We start from the raw sequence: 12,916 nt of genomic DNA on the forward strand, positions 1-12,916 counted from the left end.
TACCCCCTCTTAACCTAACCCTAATTAATATTAGAGGGGTATGTGGTGGCTGCCAAAAACTACATAAATAGGGCAGCAATGAGGGTAGCAATGTGGTGATCTTCGTAGCAGAAAAGAGGAGAAGAAAAAGGCAAAAAAACAAGAGAAAGAAAGGGAAGAAAATAAGGACAACGCAGATATCTCAATCATCTAGCAATGTTCTCATCTTATGTTAGATCAAATCTACAATTGACTCTTGCTGTGATTACTTGGGGAGGTTTTAGATATTATGGACAGTGACGTGATCCTTGTATACCAATTATTCTCTTGTGATTGTTGCTAGGGTTTAGGGCAAGAGATTGAGATTTGTATATTCATTATTCTCATAGTGGATTATCTCTAGTTTGCCCCGTGGTTTTTACCCTTCACATTGGAGGGGTTTTCCACATATATCTTGGTGTTCTATTTGATTGTGATTTCATTTAATTCCACTGCATATCATGGCCTACTAGTATTTGTTCATATACAAAGATTATTCCGCTTTATATCCCATCACCCTCCCCCACCACGCCTTAGCGACCCTCTCCACTATCGCCCACGTCGAGCCCATCATGTCTTTCTCCATTGGGTCCACCCCAACGATCGTCTTCTCCGACCCCGCTGTTGCCCGCGAGATCCTCTCCCACCCGGCCTTCGCGGATCGCCCCCTCAAGCACTCCGCCGGCGAGCTCATGTTCGCCCGTGCCATCGGCTTTGCTCCGAGTGGCACTTACTGGCGCCACCTCCGCTGTGTTAGAAAATAAATAGATAAACAAGTTGTAGAAGAAGTTGATTGTTATTAACATATCCCCCTTCCTTTTATACAGGTTAGAAGGGAGAATTTTCCTCAACAGGTTAGAGGATTTCCCTCAACATAGTAGAGAGATTTCCTCAAACAGTTAGGGAAATCTCATCTACTTATCATGCCCCCGCAAGATGGTACTTCGATCAAGGAGGCCAATCTTGGACAGATGTGAGGCAAAAAGTTTACGAGCTAGAGGCTTCATAAATGAGTCAGCCAATTGATCAGCCGTATGAACATGAGAAACACGAAGTTGACGGCGGACAACTTGATCGCGTACAAAGTGGAAGTCGATAGTAATATGTTTCATGCGGGAGTGGAATACCGGATTAGCGCACAGATAGGTAGCTCCAATATTATCACAATATATTATAGAGGTGGAATCGATGTTGAGTTCCTGGAGTAGATTCGTGATCCAATTGAGTTCTGCAGTGGTAGCGGTAATGGCACGGTATTCAGCTTCAGTTGTAGACCGGGTGACTGTCTTTTGCTTCTTAGAACTCCAACTGATTGGATGAGCACCAAGGAAGATAATATACCTCGATGTGGATGTTCTATCATCAAGGTTACTTGCCCAATCAGCATCGGCAAAGGCATGAAGACGAAGTGGAGAGTGTTTACGAAAAAAGAGACCATGATTTAGGGTCCCTTTAAGATATCGTAGAAGTCTCTTGACCGCAGACCAGTGTAGAGTAGATGGTTGCTGCATAAACTGTGATAATTTGTTGACAGCAAATGAGATGTCTGGACGCGTGAGAGCTAAGTATTGTAAAGAGCCAACAACTTGGCGGTATTGAGTGGGTTCCGTAGCAGGAATTCCATCCGATAATTTGAGAGAACCACTAATAGAGATGGGGGTTGTAACTGCATTTGCATCCTGCATGTTTGTCTTTAATAACAAATCTTGAATGTACTTGTGTTGTGATAAAAGGAGACCGGAAGACGTGTAGGTAGCTTCGACGCCCAGAAAGTAGCTCAAGGGTCCGAGATCCTTAAGCGAGAATCGAGCTGCCAGTTGTTTGATGAATGCTTGGATGCTGATGGGATTGTTGCTTGTGACAATAATATCATCCACATATACCAGAATATACATTGTGTTTCCATGATGATGTCGCAGAAACAACGAAGTGTCAGATTTGGAGTTAAGAAAGCCGACAGAAGTAAAAAATGAGCTAAGTTTAGTGTACCAAGCTCTCGGAGCCTGACGAAGTCCATAAATGGCTTTCCGAAGTTTGCAAACATGCTGTGGATACTGAGGATGAGTAAAACCGGGGGGTTGTTGCATAAAAACATCTTCGGATAGAGATCCCTGTAGAAAGGCATTATTAACATCCAATTATCATAATTGCCAGCCTTTAGTGGTAGCCAGACTTAAGATAAGCCGGAATGTAGTGGGTTTAACAACATGACTAAACATCCCAGTGAAATCAACTCCAGGTCGTTGATGAAACCCTTTGGTGACCAGGCGTGCCTTATATCGGGCAACAGAGCCATCTGGGTTCCGCTTAATTCTAAAGACCCACTTACACTCGATGATGTTTTGTGAAGGATGGAAAGGAATGAGATCCCATGTTGAATTATGGAGGAGGGCATTATATTCCTCACTCATGGCAGTACGCCAATGCAAAGATTTTTGGGCTTGAGTGAAGGTAATGGGTTCAACATTGGGGGATGAGGAATTCATGGTAGCTTGTAGGTTAAGTACCTGACGAGGTTTAAAAATACCATGCTTAGAGCGAGTGGTCATAGGATGATTGGAGACGACAGGATTGGGAGGTGATGTTGGGTGAGGATCTGTGGCACAAGTCGGGTCAAGTGGAGACACGTCAGGGGCACTTGGGCGAGAAGGAGGTAAAGAGGATGGTTGTGTTTCGAAACAAATTGCCCCATCAATTGGGGAAGAGTGGAGTGGAGTAGGAACAGAGGAAACGGGCAAGTGTTGAACTGGAGTGATATAGTGTAGATCAGGAGGGGAGGAAGTAGACGAAGTCATGGGAGGCTCGTCCGATTGGTCCGAAGGTATACTCCAGTGAGATAGTGAAGTGGTCCGTATGGCAGGATATGGAAGGGTTTGGAAAGGAAAGTTAGACTCAATAAAGACAACGTGACGTGATATGAAGATTTTGTGAGTGTGGAGATTATAGCAGCGGAAAGCATTATGTTCAAGTGAGTAACCAATAAAGACGCAATGAGTAGATCGAGATGTTAACTTATGAGAGGCATAGGGACGTAACCAAGGATAACATAAACAACCTAACACTCGGAGTTTACGAAGGTTAGGGGGTTTGTGAAATAGTGTGTCAAAGGGGGACTGGTATTATAGAACTGATGTAGGCATTCGATTAATTAGGTAGATAATAGTTTGAAAGGCTGCTGTCCAAAAAGTTGAAGGCATGGAAGCCTGATGTAGAAGTGTGAGTCCAGTTTCTACTATATGCCGATGTTTGCGTTCGGCAGAACCAACTAGTTGAGGAGTATGTGGGGGAGACTTGAGGTGTTGAATGCCACAAGCTGAGAGATGGGATGCCAGGGCTTGATATTCACCGCCACTATCAGAGTAGACTGTTTTAATGGTAGACTGAAAATAGTTTTCGACCAACTTCTGAAAAGTGGAAAAAATACGAGAAACGTCAGATTTATGAGAAAGAGGATATATCCATGTGTACTTAGAGAAGTGATCTACAAAAATAACATAAAATCGAAACTTATCAAAAGATAAGATTGGAGCAGGACCCCAAACATCAGTATATATAATTTCAAAAGGTTTAGAGGAGGAAATGGAAGATGAGCCAAAAGGCTGCCGGTGACTCTTATTACTGAGATAAGCATCACAATGCATCATAGAATTAGTGGACTTAAAAAGAGGAAGAGAGTGACGAGATAATAATGTCTGCTGAATAAAGGACGAGGGATGACCAAGCCGACGATGCCACACATCAACTGGAGCCGCAACAGAAGAATGAACAGTGGGCTGGGTTATTCGAGAGGCTGACGACCATTCGTAAATGTTGTTTTTATTCGGGCCTTGGATCAATGATGCCCCCGTGCTCAAGTCCTTAACAAGAAATGAATTAGGAAAGAATTCAATGGAGGTATTGTTATGTTTGCAAAATTGAGAAATAGAAATGAGGTTGCGTTTAATATGAGGGGCGCATAAAACATCATCGAGGGTAAATGTATTAGAGTCAGAATTAAGCGTTGTGGAACCAGTATGAGTTATAGGAAGTCCTTTACCATCACCGATGATGATATCTTCATCGCCGCCATAGGGATTGTGAAGAGACAAATTCTGAAGATCAGCGGCGATGTGATGAGAGGCACCAGAGTCGACAATCCAGTTGGACTAGCTAGGTGTCAGAGAAGTTAGGAGATTTTGATAGAACCCTTGCAGATTCTAAACTTGGGGTTTATCTCTTTAGGGGATCGGCCTCCTTGGAACTATATAGGGGTTCCTCCCTCCAAGTTGCTGCTCAAAGGCTGCAGAAAAGATTCATCTATTGCTTATGAAAAGAGGAGGAATACATGGCTATTTATAGGGCTTCTAAACCCTAACTCCTAATATGACTCCTACTTAAGACTCTTACTTCTAACCAACTCCTAATATGACTCCTACTCAAGACTCCTATTCCCTTACAACTCCTAATTCTTCTCTAAGAAAAAACCTCTTATATAAATGTCCCTCTCAATTAGGACTCTCCTAGCTAGAGTCCTAACAGACCCGCCCTCTTCAAATCAACCTTGTCCTCAAGGCTGAGATTCCATGAACTCAGGGAACCGGGCCTTCAGCTCCTCATATGGTTCTCATGTGGCGTCTTCAAGTGGTAGATTATTCCAATGCACTAGTACTTTAGTAGAGGAATGTCGGCGACGCATCACGATCCTGCAATCGAGGATGGCTTGTGGTTGGGCTTGAATAACTCCATCCTCAGTTGTGTTGGGCAGTTGGATCTGGGGTGACTCGTGTTCTCCCAACTTGGGCTTTAGGCATGATACGTGGAAGACAGGGTGAATTTTGGCATCCTCAGGTAATTTAAGTCTGTATGCCATGGCTCCAATACGCTCTGTGATCTGATAGGGCCCATAAAAACGTGGGGATAGCTTCATAGAGGCTCGAGTATTGATAGAGAGTTGCTTGTATAGTTGTAGGCGAAGATAAACCCAATCTCCCACTGAAAATTCTCTTTCACTTCGTCGTGTGTCGGCTTGCTGCTTCATTCTGGCTTGAGCGGTAGAGAGATTATCTTTTAACAGTTGTAAGAGTTTGTCCCTATCAATCAATTCTTGGTCAACCTGATCTACCTTGGCTGAGCCAATTACATACTTTGGAATCACAGGTGCTGGTCGACCATACAATGCTTCATAAGGGGCACATTTTGTAGATGAATGATATGTAGTATTATACCACCATTCGGCCCAGGGAAACCATTTTGCCCACTCTTTTGGTCGGTCGCTAGCAAAACACCGGAGGTACGTCTCTAAGCACCTATTTACCACCTCTGTTTGGCCGTCAGTTTGCGGATGATACACTGTGCTCATCTTGAGTTTGGTGCCTTGTAACTGAAATAACTCGGTCCAAAATTTACTAGTGAAGATCCTGTCACGATCACTTACGATGGACCTTGGCATCCCATGCAGTTTAACAATATTTTCTATGAAAATCTGCGCAATACTAGCAGTAGTGTAGGGATTTCTCACAACACAAAAATGAGCATATTTCGTAAGTCGATCAACCACCACGAGAATCGTGCTTTTACCTTTGGAAGATGGCAGCCCTTCAATGAAGTCCATGGAGATGTCAGTCCACACTAAGTCTGGTATGGGTAGTGGTTGTAGCTTCCCTAGATTTGTCACAGTTTTACCCTTGTGCTGTTGACATACATCACATTGTGCCACATATTTAGCAATAATTTTTTTCATCCCTCTCCAATAAAAATTTTGCTTCACTCTTTTGTAGGTTCTTAGGAATCCAGAGTGCCCTGCTAAAGGTATGGAGTGCATTTCATGCAAGATGATTGCGATGCAAGGGGAGTCAGGTATAAGCACAATGCGACCTTTGTAGCGTAGATCCCTCGAATCCCAAGTGTAGTGGGCTATTGCACTTGGATCCTCCTCTAATTTTTTTATGATCTTGCGGATCTCTGGATCCTTCTTCCATTCTTCCCTAATGTCCTCGAGGAGACCGGTGGTAGGAAGGGAGATGGCTGAAACCTTAGCTTGTTCAGGTAGCCGTGAGAGTGCATCTGCAACAACGTTTTCTTTCCCCTTTTTGTAAATAATTTCATAATCAAATCCAAGAAGTTTGGTTACCCATTTTTGCTGCTCAGGGGATGATATCTTTTGCTCCAAAAAGTACTTGAGGCTTTTATGGTCAGTTTTAATTTGAAATCGTCGGCCGATCAGGTAGGGTCTCCACCTCGTTACTGCGTGTACAATGGCAAGCATCTCCTTATCATATACTGACATGTTTTGATGGGAGAGAGATAATGCCTTGCTAGTGTATACGAGTGGTCGACCATTTTGCATGAGAACGACTCTAATTCCGACTCCAGATGCATCGGCCTCAATGATAAAGGGTCTATTAAAATCTGGTAGCGCAAGCACCGGCGTCGTTGTCATGGCTGCTTTAAGTTTGTCGAAGGCAGCAGAGGCTTTGTCCGACCATTGGAAATCATCTTTTTTCAGTAAAGAAGTGAGTGGTGCACTGATCTTCCCATAGTCCTTAACAAATTTTCGGTAGTAGCCCGTTAGTCCAAGGAACCCCCGCAGTAATTTCACGTTTGTAGGTTTCGGCCAGCCTTGCATTGCCTCAATTTTTGTTGGGTCTACTGCCACTCCTTCTTCTAATATTATATGCCCAAGGTACTCTACTTTTTGCTGGAGAAAGCTGCACTTTGGTTGCTTAACAAAAAGAGTATTCTCCCGAAGGATCGTCAAAACAATCCATAAATACTGAAAGTGAGTCTCAAGAGAAGGGCAGTAAACTAGAATATCATCGAAAAATACTAGCACAAATTTACAAAGAAAGCTCCGAAAAATATCGTTCATGAGACTTTGAAAGGTTGAAGGAGCATTAGTGAGTCCAAAAGGCATTACCAAGAATTCATAATGGCCATCATGTGTGCGAAATGCAGTTTTTGGAATGTCATCGTCACATACCCGAATTTGGTGGTAACCGGATCGGAGGTCCAACTTCGTGAAGACTCGAGCTCCTTTCAATTCATCAAGAAGTTCATCCACCACTGGTATTGGGTACTTGTCCTTGACGGTGATGCCATTTAAAGCTCGGTAGTCGATGCACATCCGCCAAGTTCCGTCCTTCTTGCGTACAAGTAGCACTGGTGAGGAATAGGGGTTGCAACTTGGTCGAATCACCCCTGTTTCAAGCATCTCCTTTACGATCTTTTCAATTTCATCTTTCTGGAGGTGAGGATATCGGTACGGTTGAGTGTTCGCTGGTGGCTTGCCCGGAAGGATTGGAATTTGATGGTCATGTTGCCAAGAAGGAGGAAGACCGCGCGGTTCAGCAAATATGTCGGCAAATTCAGTAAGCAATTGGGCAAGATTTTGATCTTCAATTTCTATTTTCTTCCCCTCTGGTTGCTGCTGGAGGTGCATCAAAAAGCCACCATTTACCTTGTGTAAAACTTTCTCCATTCGTTGGGTCGAAACAGTGGTAACGTTGCTTCCGCGCTTCCCGCATAGGATGATCTATTTGCCCTTACAGTAGAATTTCATAATTAATTTAGAAAAGTTCCAAGAGACATCACCTAGTGTAGTCAGCCATTCTATACCAAGCACTGCCTCATAGTCATCGATTGGTAGGAGGAAGAAATCGGTGATAATTTCTTGGTCTTGCAGTAATAGTTTCACCTGCGGGCATCTTTGGTCGCACTTTAGGATTCTGCCGTCGGCAACCTTTACATCGAACTTGCTGCAACCTTCAATATGCAGTGCCATCCGAGCAGCAACCTTACTATTCAGGAAGTTATTAGTGCTACCCGTGTCGATGAGAACAGTGATCGGCTGTTGTTTGAGAAGGCCTCCAACTTTCATCGTTTGCGGATTTGAGTAGCCGGCTAGTGCGTGTACCATAATGTCGGTTGGTTGTGACTCTTCTTCCATATCTTCTTCTTCATGTTCAAGGCTCTCTTCTAGATGTTCAATGACCTCTTCTTCTACTGGTTCAATTATAAGAAGTCTACCTTTTTTACAGCGATGCTCGCGGCTCCACGGCTTGTCGCAATGCCAACATAACCCCTTCGCAGATCGCTCCCGAAGTTCTTCTCTTGTTAACCTTTTCGGTGCAGGGACTCGGTTGATAGTAGGGGGGGCTGAGGGCTTTAGTATTGTAGGTCGTGGAGTGATCCTAGTCCTCCGGGCTTCATGGTTCAATCGTTCCTCTTGAAGTCGTGCCTTAACTTCTCCCCGGATCTCCGGCTTTAAGCCCTCAATAAAGGTCCCCAATAATTATTTTTCAGACCAATCACGAGTTTGATTAGATAATCTTTCAAACCTGGTTTGGTACTCCTGAATGGTGGAGGTTTGTCAGATCTTTGCTAGTTGTCCGTCAATGTTCTCATAATAAGTTGGTCCGAAGCGGATCAGTAGTCCTTCTTTGAATTGTCGCCATGAAAGGGCTCCATAAGTGTGTTCAAACTAGTCAAACCATTGTATGACATCCCCTTCAAGATGTATAGCTACAATTTCTACCATGGATGCATCCGCAGTTTTATGGTACCGAAAATATCGCTCCGCGCGTGAGATCCAACCAATTGGGTCTCCTTCTTCCCATCTAGGGAAGTCCACTCTCATGAGCGAATAGTTGGGGTCGGTCATAAAACCTCCCCTCTCTTGGAGGTCATCTCTTTGGGCATGATTTGATTGGTTAGAGCTCTCTCCTTGATGTGATTTCTTCGGGCTTGGTGGTCGGCCCAAACTGAATTCGGTAAGGAGAGTCCGAATCTTATCCTCCATTGGTGCCTCAAAGGCTTCAAATTTAGCATTGATTGCCTCCTCAGATGCCATAGTATATGACTCCAAATCTGTGATGTTAAGATCTCTCTTTTGTTGACGGGTTAAAGGCATGTATAGGTTTGATAGAAATCAGTGAAAGTTTGCTGCAGAATTGTGTTGTCTTGTAAGAGCAGAATTATCGTCGAAGAAACAGCGGTTTCTCGACGAAATCTCCACAAAAAATTTGAGAGATTTGAGGAGGGAATTGACAGCAATATCTCAGTTTATATGACAGCAAGGATGTCCAATTTAATCAAGAAAATTTCGGTAGTAATAGCAAGAAAATTGGTGTAAGTTGCGATAGCAGAATTCTCGTCGAAAAATTTCAGCAACTTACGATGAAATTTGCAGCAATATAGGAACGAATTTTTTTTTTTTTTGGATTTTCGAATAGGGATAACTAAATTGCAGCAGCAGTAAGGTAGGAAACCAGAACCTATTGCAATTCACAGGGAGATCAAAGGATGATCTGCGGTGGTGGAGATGACGGTGGAATTTGGCGACGATCTTTTAAGCAATTGTGGGAATTGCTTTGGGCGGTTGTGGAGGGTTGATGGATGGCAGTGGACGGGCAGCGAGATGCCAAGAACGCTGCTCTAATACCAGGTGATAGAACCCTTGCAGATTCTAAACTTGGGGTTGATCTCTTTAGGGGATCGGCCTCCTTGGAACTTTATAGGGGTTCCTCCCTCCAAGTTGCTGCTCAAAGACTGCAGAAAAGATTCATCTATTGCTTATGAAAAGAGGAGGAATATATGGCTATTTATAGGGCTTCTAAACCCTAACTCCTAATATGACTCATACTTAAGACTTTTACTTCTAACCAACTCCTAATAGGACTCCTACTCAAGACTCCTATTCCCTTACAACTCATAATTCTTCTCTAAGAAAAAACCTCTTACATAAATGTCCCTCTCAATTAGGACTCTCCTAGCTAGAGTCCTGACAGATTTGCCTGAGGCCAGTGTGATGGAGCAGGGAGGCGGGGACGAGACCGGTAAACTTTAGCGGAGTGGGCGACTTTGTCACACAGTTGGCAAACGACCCACCTTTAATGGCTCGATAGGACAGGATGCCAAGACGGATGATGGTTGGAGTTACCACTTTGCGAGAAGTGATGACTAGGAGGATAGGAGGGGTGTTGCATGGAACTCATAGAATCAAGAGGCGCATTAGCCAAACCTTGGGTGATGTTCGGCGAGTACCGAGTGCTCTTCCGTTTAGACTTGTGACTGACTTGAGCTGTGACAGTTGATCCAGGCAGTTTGTCCGCACGCTTCAAGTACATCTCGTAGTCAGTCAGTTTATCATAGAGATCTTCAAAAGAGACTGGCGAGTCGCATGCCCGAATTGCAGTAGCCAATTCCTTGTAGTCGGTGTCGAGACCATTAAGGGTATGAATGACAACCTCTTCGTCACATAGGGAATGACCTATCAAAGCTAAGTCATCAATGATAACCTTGATATGTTGTAGATAATCAGATATAGTACTTCCCTCTTGTTTTGTCACCATAAGCTTGGATAGAAGACTAAGCTTGCGAGTACGCGAATGATTTGCCAGGGTGGTTTGCAGTGTAGACCATGCATCGGCAGTTGTCACACATGAAGATATCAAGGGAGCAACGAATCCAGCAACTAAAGCTTGAATAGCTTGGAGGATGAGACGATCTTGACGTAGCCACAGTTTGTGAGCTGGATTGGGTACTGGACTAGGATCGCCGGGGATGTTGAGTATGGCTGGAGGATAACTGAAAGAGCCATCAATGTAACCTAACAAGTCGTATCCAAATAAAAGATTAGAAAATTGAGCTCGCCAGGACGCATAGTTGCCACCCTTTGATAACTTGGGATCAGCTTGGCAGCATTGATGGAGATAAGCCCTGTAGAAGAACAAGAAGTGGGAGTCCCTACAGGAACAGAAACATCAGAAGAAGTGAATGAAGACATTTTTTTTTTTTCGTGTGTTATTTTTTTTTTTTTTTTTTTTTTAGAGGAGATGTAGCGAACCTTGTGTGATACTCAGGTCACACAAGGTGGAGAATGAGGGAGGGGGCTGCTGCTGTAGATTTGCTGCTTGCTGCAGCAGATTGTAGAGGCTGCAGTTCGCCGAAAGATGGCCGCGAAAACTGTAGCGGTACTCAAGAAAACTGCAGTGAGAGAATGTTTTCCTCCTTGCGTGACGGCGACGGAGAGTGTCTGCTATAGGCAGCAAATATAAGAGGGAGCAAGGCCGGCGAAGAAAAGCAAGACCGGCGATGAAGGAATAGAAGGAGTGGATGAGCAGAGCCAAGACGGTGCGACGATGCTCGTTAGCACTGGCTCTGAATCCATGTCTTATGCTTCTTCAATGACTCCGCTTGAGGCAGTGTGTTACTGTGGCCGCTTGGCTAACACACGGCGATACTGCTGTCGCCAAGGAGGAACTGCTCTGATACCATGTTAGAAAATAAATAGATAAACAAGTTGTAGAAGAAGTTGATTGTTATTAACATATCCCCCTTCCTTTTATAAGGGAGAATTTTCCTCATCTACTTATCACGCTGTATCGCCTCCGCCCACCTCTTCTCACCTCGTCGCGTCGCGTCATGCGAGCTCGGCCGCCAGGCCGACTGCTCCGCGATGCTCTAGCCGTCGCCGCCGAGCAACGCCGTGCCGGCGTCGTCCGCCTGCGACCGCACCTCCAGAACGCGGCCCTCAACAATGTCATGGGCAGCGTCTTCGGGCGGCGCTACGATGTCTCGCTCTCCGGTGGTGACGACGGAGGCGGAAGAGCTGAAGGCGATGGTGCTGGAGGGGTTCGACCTCCTGAGCACATTCAATTGGTCGGACCACCTCCCGTGGCTAGCGCGGTTATACGATCCCTGCAACGTTAAGAAACGGTGCGCGGCCCTCGTGCCGCGAGTCTGCAGGCTGGTTGGCAGCATCATCGCCGAGCACCGCTTCCGGGTGCCAAGCCACAAGCAGGACAATGCTGACTTCGTGGACGTGCTCCTGTTCGACGAAGGCGACATGATCACCGTCGCGTGGGTAACGTCTTTAACTCTCATCCCCTCAGTCAACGTAAATGTGTCGTGAATCCATAGGGACTGATTTGCAAATATAATATTTAAGGGGTTACATGTGGAAAAACAGCAAATTATCACGACTAAAAGGCGATAATGGTGCGGCAGGAGATGATATTTCGGGGCACGGACACGACAGCTCTGCTGACGGAGTGGGTCATCGCGGAGCTGGTGCTCCACCCGAAGGTGCAGATCAGGCTCCGCCTCGAGATAGACGCCACCGTGGGGCTCCACCGAGCGCCCATGGACGCCGACGTCGCTAGGATGCCGTACCTCCAGGGCGTGGTCAAGGAGACCCTCCGAGCGCACCCGCCGGGGCCGCTGCTCTCCTGGGCCCGTCTCTCCACCGACGACGTCCACCTCAGCAACGGGATGGTGGTCCCCGCCGGGACGACCGCCATGTCAACATGTGCGCCATCACCCACGACGCCGGGGTGTGGGCCCGGCCGCAAGAGTTCCGTCCCGAGCGGTTTGTGGAGGCGGAGGGCGGCGCCGATGTCGACGTGCGGGGTGGGGACCTGCGGCTCGCTCCATTCGGGGCGGGCCGCCGCGTGTGCCCCGGCAAGAACCCGGGCCTCGCCACCGTCGGGCTCTGGGTGGCGCGGCTGGTCCACGGCTTCGAGTGGGGCCCTGCGGAATGCTCGCCTGTCGACCTCGGCGAGGTTCTGAAGCTGTCGCTCGAGATGAAGACTCCCCTCACCGCCGTGGCGACGCCCAGGGAGAACGTTGTCGGGTTGTTCTAAGATAACGACCGCCACTATAAAATCTTAGAGACGAAATAGTATACCTCCAAGTATTATTACGGTCACGCAAGATATAAGATACACTGGATGTTGCCAGGGGCTCCAGTTTTGGCTATAAACATTCTCGAAATCCTCTGTTTAGTTTCAAACTCTACGTGTTTATTTTGCTTGTTTGCTTTGATTTTTAATCAAATTTTCTTTCGATATATAACATCTGGGTACTAGTGATCATCGAACGTTTGTACTGTTATAATTGTTGAAATTAAACTTGTTCAAAG

The 12,916-nt window shown here is 45.7% G+C and overlaps 1 pseudogene; it reads left to right on the forward strand.

The window, feature by feature from the left end:
• The first annotated feature begins 590 nt into the window (after positions 1-590).
• Positions 591-12,680, forward strand: LOC135618419 (cytochrome P450 78A1-like; annotated as a pseudogene).
• Positions 12,681-12,916: the final 236 nt, after the last annotated feature.

Source organism: Musa acuminata, chromosome BXJ2-8 (genome assembly GCF_036884655.1).
Source record: "Musa acuminata AAA Group cultivar baxijiao chromosome BXJ2-8, Cavendish_Baxijiao_AAA, whole genome shotgun sequence".
Taxonomy (NCBI): Eukaryota; Viridiplantae; Streptophyta; class Magnoliopsida; order Zingiberales; family Musaceae; genus Musa; species Musa acuminata.